At 52.0% G+C, this 7,518-nt stretch overlaps 5 non-coding genes across 5 annotated transcripts; 1 reads left to right on the forward strand and 4 right to left on the reverse strand.

The window, feature by feature from the left end:
- Window positions 1–142: 142 nt before the first annotated feature.
- Window positions 143–214, reverse strand: TRNAE-UUC. Its single transcript has one exon. It is a non-coding gene; the product is annotated as a tRNA-Glu (tRNA).
- Window positions 215–725: 511 nt separating this feature from the next.
- On the reverse strand, window positions 726–798 carry TRNAV-CAC. The gene has a single exon. It is a non-coding gene; the product is annotated as a tRNA-Val (tRNA).
- A 600-nt stretch (window positions 799–1,398) lies between these two features.
- Window positions 1,399–1,472, reverse strand: TRNAN-GUU. Its single transcript has one exon. It is a non-coding gene; the product is annotated as a tRNA-Asn (tRNA).
- A 1,189-nt stretch (window positions 1,473–2,661) lies between these two features.
- TRNAQ-CUG lies at window positions 2,662–2,733 on the forward strand. Its single transcript has one exon. It is a non-coding gene; the product is annotated as a tRNA-Gln (tRNA).
- A 2,797-nt stretch (window positions 2,734–5,530) lies between these two features.
- Window positions 5,531–5,603, reverse strand: TRNAV-CAC. Its single transcript has one exon. It is a non-coding gene; the product is annotated as a tRNA-Val (tRNA).
- Window positions 5,604–7,518: the final 1,915 nt, after the last annotated feature.

A 7,518-nucleotide genomic window follows, 5' to 3' on the forward strand; every position in this document is an offset into this window, starting at 1 on the left:
AGGACCCTGAGGCGGGGACTCAGCGGCATTTAGAAACTCTGTGCAGAAATGTTCTGCACTGGACCTTTAAGCAAAATACAGTTCCAATCTGGGCGGGAAGAGAGAGACTTTTGTGAGTGCAGACGCTGGAAGAAAGAAGGTTTTCCCTGACCGGGAATCGAACCCGGGCCGCGGCGGTGAAAGCGCCGAATCCTAGCCACTAGACCACCAGGGAGCTGTAGACAAAGCAGTTATTTAGCTTCTCCAGGTGACAGGTGAGTGCAAGATGACCCTTCAGAACGTCAGAAAGCTGGAAAGCAAATGTCGCAGCGGCCCAGGGCTGTGTGCAGCTGTGCGAGGCTCCCAGCCCTGCCCCCGCCGCTCATCGGCCTTCGCCTCTCCTGTCCTGGGCGTCGCTTTTGCTCCGGGGCAAGGACACAAAGTAGCGGGCTGGGTCCCTCCTGCTCTCGCTCTAGCGCGGCGTGCTGCCGAACCCAGGTCTTCCTCTCTTCGTGAACCTCGGTTTTCTTTGGAGTCTGGCTCGGTGGTGAGTGGCGGGTGATGAGCGGATCCGTCCACCTCCAGATCTCTGACCTGCCTCCGGGGCCTCTCCGAGAGCCGAATAAACTTCCAGGTGGTCACCAACTCTTCCTACAGCTGCGTCCCCTGCCTCACCCCGGGCCTTTCGCGCCTGTCGGTTTTGCCAGTGAAAACGCACATCTCGGGCAAAAGAGAACGAGGCGCTTTGTTTCCGCCCGGTTTCGAACCGGGGACGTTTCGCGTGTGAGGCGAACGTGATAACCACTACACTACGGAAACGGGACAGTCTCCACTTCTGAACACTGTATCCAAGAAATCCCGAGGTCCCGCCACCGCTATCCACACCACCGACTCTTAACTCTGAAAGAGGAACCTTGACGCCCCTAGCTCTCTCAGGCACGGAGACGGCGGCCCCCGACGGCCCTGCTTTAGGGTTCCTCCTCTCCCCTGAAGTGAGGACCCTCGGGCCCCCACAGGCTGCCTTCGGGGTCCCGCACCCAACGCAGAATCCTCAGACCCTCAGCTGCGCAGCCTGAGTTCAGGGGTCGCCCCCGCCGACTCCCCAGCTCCCGGAAGCCGCAGGAGGCGGGGACTGGGGGCGCTCGAGGCCCAGGAGACCCCCCAGCCCAGCGGTGTGGACGCCGCCCCTCCCGCGCTGCGGACCCGCGCCTCGGTGGCCCTTTCCACGGCGCCGGCGGTCAGCGCTCCGGGCTCTCAGGAATGACCGAGGCTCCCAGTCCAGCCGGGACCCGCCCTCCCCGCTGCCCCTTTGCACCTGACTCCTGCGCTCTTTCTCCGCAAGCCCGTCGCCGCAGCACTTGTCCGGTGTCCTCCTGGCAAAAGGGAGTGTCTTTGGTGTTGTCTAAAATGTCACCGCACCGTCCCTGGGTGGGCTCGAACCACCAACCTTTCGGTTAACAGCCGAACGCGCTAACCGATTGCGCCACAGAGACAGCAGTACGCGATTCCTTTGGACTCCGTTTGGAGTAGACACTCATTCCCGGGTTAAGCACTCTGGCCCCCAGAGAAACGATGCCATTTCCCTGCCCACTACCCGCTACAGATGCCAGCGCCCCCAGAGAATCCGGGATCCAGGGCTCGAACCTTTCGGGCCTGAACCGAAATAGATCCAAGGACAGCTGAACACCCGGTGGGCTCCAATGATGGCCCTGCCCGTTTCCTCGCCTACACCCGATGAATGAGAGTTGGCCCCCCTGGCAAAGGCCTCCGGGTCTGTGCTTCGGTTTCCTGTGTCCACCAGGCGGTTTCCACCAGAGTGGGCTTCCCTGGGAGCTCAGACTGCAAGAATCCGTCTACAATGCAGGACACCTTGGCTCAATCCCTGATTTTGGAGGATCCCCTGGAGAAGGGAATGGCCACTCACTCCAGTATTCTTACCTGGAGAATCTTTGGACAGTGGAGTCTGGCGGGCTACAGTCCCTAGGGACACAAAGAGTTGAATGCCACTGAGCGCCATTGACTTCCCTGTGAGTGAGTATAGCTGGTTTGTCTGAGTGTTTTCTTTAAATGGTTATTTTTACTCACATTGTAAATTTAGCAAATAGGAACTTGTAAGAATAACTTACCCCTCTCCAAATCAGAAGTATATGAAGAATAAAAGAAGCGTTCTCCTGCCTCCATTCCCACTCCACCGCTGACACGCTTTATATGTTACACGTAAGAGGTGGTGGCGGCTTAGGAGTGTAATCAGCCCTATGAGCACACCAAGGGACCCAGGAAACCCCGCCTCCTGCCCCGTCTGCCCGCTCTGGGCTATGATCGGAAAAGGGTGAAGGCAAAGAAAAGGAAAATAGCATTCTTATTTGCAGAAATTTTACCTCAAGATGGGACACTCTGGTCACCTAGGCAGACTATGTGGTTGGTGATGGAGAGCTAAGGGGGTCCTCCCTGGCACAAAACCCAAAGCGGATTTCACCTCATTTTCTGAGGTGAGAGTGAGCTGTATGGATCAAAGAAGAGGAGCAGAGAGAAAGCAAGAGGGATGAGCACCTGCGGGAGTCAACCGTATTGGAGTCTCCTCAGGGCCTTAGAAGAACTGCCCTGAGCTTATGGGTGGGACGTCTGGAGGCTAAAGAAGCGGATACGGTTCTCTGGCGGCGGAGGCCAGGTGGCTCCCGAGGGGGTTCCGTGGTGTAATGGTGAGCACTCTGGACTCTGAATCCAGCGATCCGAGTTCAAATCTCGGTGGGACCTTTCTGCCTAGTTAGAAGAGGCACACCTTTTACACCCCTAATAGGACCTGCCTTCCGGCTCCCGCGACCCCCAGCGGCGTGGTTCGCACGGACACGGCGGACAGGTGTGGGACCGACCCGGGGCGTCCTCGCTGGACGCGGGCGGCTCTGCCCATCCCTGCCCACCAGAGCCCGGCCCCTCCTCAGCCCTCCAACCCCCGCCCAGGGGCGCAGCGACCCCGCCAGTGCCGCCCCCTCGTCGGGTCCCCTGGGTGTCTGGAGTAAAAGGCAGAGGCTGAGCCCACGGAGTCCTGCCCCGCGAGGGGGCTTCGCACCGCACGGCTTGTAGCTGCACGGTCGTCCCTGGGAGTAAATGGTTGCGGGCATGAGCTGCGATGTCACATATTCACATATTAGATGATACCTAAAAACATTTACCCCCACGTTGAAAGGGGAATATAAGTAACTATGATTTCTATAAATAAAAGACTTAATCTTCGTTGAAAAAACATTATATGGTGTATTCCATTTTCTGTGAAACAGAATTTTGAATTTTATAAATGGAAATACGTTTTGGAATTAGAGTTTGCTTAAGAGAAACAAAGCAATACAGGAAATTTAGGCAGTTCACTTTCATTAGGATTTTGAATAGAAAATAAATCCAAGACTTCTACAATCTACAGTAGTATGGCACCAATATTTTCCACATTTTTAGAAAATCTGAAAGTCAACATGAAGTAGTTTTTAGACCAAAATTATTAAAGCTGTGTAAGGCATACCAGGAGTCATCTCTGAGAGTATGACAGGACAAACATTTTCTATACAATTATACATCAATTATTAGAATTATCTAGAGTGTTAAAAGCATTCAAGATTCATCCTTACTATCAATTTGAAATTTTTTCTTGTCCATAGCATGGAGAGCACTAATTTATCCAAAGCTAAAGGTTTTTTATATTCCTGAGTTACATTTCAGCAGAACAGAAAGTTCAAGGAAAAAAAAAACCCAACCCACATGGGTTCTAGAAAAGGTGGTTCACTCCCCCACTTTGGAGAGAGGGAGAATGGAATATGTGTGGTAAAGCAGGATGCCTCTGTGCTGGAGTTCAGACTGGACCTGGGACTGGGTCAAGGCCAGAAGAACACAAGACTAAGCATTATTATCCTGGGCCTTAGACCCAGCTGACAGCACTCGCACAACAGTCCTGGAAAGCTCTTGAGGGTATTCCCCCTTCCCTGGACGTGTTTCCCATCTGGTTCTCTATTCCACCAGCCACAGGGAAGCATTTCTTCACCTCTGTGTCCTGACAGACAATTTATCATCCCTGCAGGACACAGGGAGCCAGGCAAGAGTGAAGGGGAGAGCTGCAATGACCCGATGGATTTCTAGCAAAGTGGCGGGGAAATCCCATAGAAAGAGGAGCCTGACTGGCTACAGTTCATGGGGTCGAAAAGAGTCAGATATGCCTGAGCCAGTGGGGATGAGGACGAGGGGTTCCTGGTGAAACCAGGTGCTTTGATCAGACGGATCAAAGCACCACTGACTGTCCACCTAAGCAACCTGCAAGAGGCCAGAGGGCAGCCGGTGCTGCGGAGGGCAGAGGATGAAAGCCTAGAGCATCCTACAAGCATAGGGCATGACAGGCCTGCACCTGGAAAGAGCTGAATAAAACACTATCTAGGTTATTCTTTTAAAAAGCCTCTCAGTAGGGGCGTTGGTGGCTCAGTGGTAGAATTCTCGCCTATCACCCGGGAGACCTGGTTTGATTCCTGGTCAATGCACTGTGGTCGTGTTTGTTTGGGGCTTCCCTGGTGGCTCAGATGGTAAAGAATCTGCCTGCCATACAGGAGACCTGGGTTGGGAAGATCCCCTGGAGAAGGAAATGACAACCCACTCCAGTAGTCTTGCCTGGAGAATCCCATGGACAGAGGAGCATGGTAAGCTACAGTCCAAAGGGATCTCAAAAAGTCTGACCTGACTAGCGACTAATACACATACCGTCTCTACATCCAAAAGAGACAAGATTCCAGGTTCCTGAACGGCCAAGAGGGCCCTCTTCTGGACGGCCAAGCTGTTCCTGTCCTTGGAAGACAGGTCCCACAGAAGACAGCTTTGAGAGGGACGCCAAAGTAAAGGAACCATCCTGAGATATTGGCATGTTATTATCAAGTGATGTCATAACTCTTACATAAACAAAGAATATTATGTTAACTGCACATGTAGGTACAGAATATACCATCTGCAAACTTTTGGTATCTTACAAAAGGTTTTGGTTTTTAATGAATTTTTGGAACTGAAGCCTCACATTCTGGAATGAAAACTCTGTAAGTAAGACTCTGGGTTTACCATGCCAGGAGAAAAGAGTGGAGGCGAGAGCTGGCCAGCTCAGGCCTTTCACAGCATCTCAGCTCCAAAAGCCAGCCTGAGGTCCAGGACCCTGGGGCCCAGACTCAGCGGCTTAGGAACTCTGTGCAGAAATGTTCTGCACTGGACATTTAAGCAGAATACCGTTCCGATCGGGGCAGGAAGAGAGTGACTTCCTTGAGTGCAGACGCTGGAACAAAGAAAGTTTCCCCTGACTGGAAATGGAACTCGGGTCGCAGAGGTGAAAGCGCCGAATCCTAGCCACTAGACCACCAGGGAGCCGTAGACAAACGGCTATTTCGCTTCTTCAGGAAAAAGATGAGTCGTCAGAGAGCAGGAAAAGAAATAGCTCAGCGGCCTACAGCTGAGTGCGTGCCTCACCCAGAGCCTTTCGCCTTTGCCAATGGAACGCATATCTCCGCGGTGGGGGGGGGGGGGGGGGGGGTGAGCATCCTGTTTCCGCCCGGTTTCGAACCGGGGACCTTTCGCGTGTGAGGCGAACGTGATAACCACTACACTACGGAAACGGGACAATCTCCACTACTTAACACTGTATCCAGGAAATCCTGAATGCTGCCTCCAGTATCCAGACCACCAAATTTTAACACTCAAACAGAAACCTTGAAGCCCCAAGCTCGCTCAGACGCGGAGACAGCGGTTCCCGAGGGTCCTGCTTTAGAGTTCCTCATCTCCCCTCAAGTGAGGACACTGGGGCCCCCACAGGCTGCATTCGGGGTCCCGCACCCAACGCAGAGTCCTCAGACCCTTAGCTCCGCCCCCGAGCTCAGGGGTCGCCCCAGCAGATTGCCCAGCTCCCGGAAGCCGCAGGAAGCGGGGACAGTGGGTGCGTCCGAGGCCAGGAGACCCCGCAGCCCAGCGGTGTGGACGCCGCCCCTCCCAGGCTGCGGGCCCGCGCCTCGGTGGCCCTGTTCTTGGCGCAGGCGGTCAGCACTCTGGGGTCTCAGGACTGACCGCCGCTTCCAGTCCGCGGGGACCCGCCCTCCCCGCTGCTCCTTTGTACCTGACTCCTGGGCTCTTTCTCTGCCTGCCAGCTCGCTGCTGCAGTTCCCGGTGTTCTCCTGGCAAAAGGGAGTTTCTTTGGTGTTCTCTAAAATCCCACCCCACTGTTTCTGGGTAGGCTCGAACCACCAAGCTTTAGGGTTAACAGCCGAACGCGCCAACCGATTGTGCTACGGAGACAGCAGTACTGGCCTTTTCTAGAGTCTTTGGAGTTGCCACTTCTTCCTAAGATAAGACCCCTGCCCCCAGGGAAATGGTGCCATTTCCGTGCCCTCTGCCGACATCAGATGCCAGAGCCCCCAGAGATACCAGGAGCCAGGGCTCCAATCCTTCGGGCCTGAACGGAAATTGATCCAAGGACAGCTGAACACAGGGTGGGCTCCCCTGATGGCTCTTCCGGCTTCCTCGCCTACACCCAATGAATGAGAGTTTGCCCACCCTGGCAAAGGCCTCCGGGGCCGCGGTTGTGCTTCGGTTTCCTGTGTCCACCAGGCGATTTCCACCAGAGTGGGCTTCCCTGGGGCTCAGACGGTAAGAATCCGCCTGCAGTGCAGGACACCCGGTTTCAATCCCTGGTTTGGGACTATCCCCCGGAGGAGGGCATGCAACCCACTCCAGTATTCTTGCCTGGAGAATCCCCATGGACGGAGGAGTCTGGCGGGCAACAGTCCACAGGTCACAAAGAGTCGGACATGATTGAGTGACTGAGCGCAGACACACACACAGGGACCTATAGTCAATATCTTGTAATAACCTTTAACGGAAAATAATTTCAAAAATAATATATGTGTATATGTGTAACTGAAGCACACACACAAAAAAGAATTCTACTTTTTGAAAATTTAATAATGTTTATCTTTTTGCTAGTTTTTCTATGTCTTATGGATATCTAATAACAGTGTATGACATACAAAATTTTGAATATATTTGTGTAGGATATGATTAATATAAATTAATTAAATATAAACCTATTATATTTAAATTATTGACACCATTCAAGATGCTCCTATTCTTTTTTCTGTACTTGATAAAATATTCTCAGAGAAATGTTAATGTTTCACTATGATTATATATTTTTTCTTTTCTTTTGTGTTTCTTCTGATTTTTGCTTTATGTATCTTACTTTCTTTGTTGTTAAGATGTCTAATGGTTTATGATATCTGTCTTCTTTGTGAATCGTGTACCTTTTATCGTTAAAAATATTCATCTTTCTTTCATTTAAAATAAATAAATTTTAAAATTTCAAAATAAATAAATACTTTTTTTTTAAAAAAAAGAAAACCTATTTCAGTGACTTTGACAAGTTGGAAAGAAACCTTGTGGTGCTAGGATGATATTCACAAGGGACAAGCACAAAATATTACATGCAGTTTAAAACACAAAGCAACCCACAGAGGAAGAGGAAGATGGGGTTGGAGGCAG

The sequence above is a fragment of the Cervus elaphus genome, unplaced genomic scaffold (assembly GCF_910594005.1).
Source record: "Cervus elaphus unplaced genomic scaffold, mCerEla1.1, whole genome shotgun sequence".
Taxonomy (NCBI): Eukaryota; Metazoa; Chordata; class Mammalia; order Artiodactyla; family Cervidae; genus Cervus; species Cervus elaphus.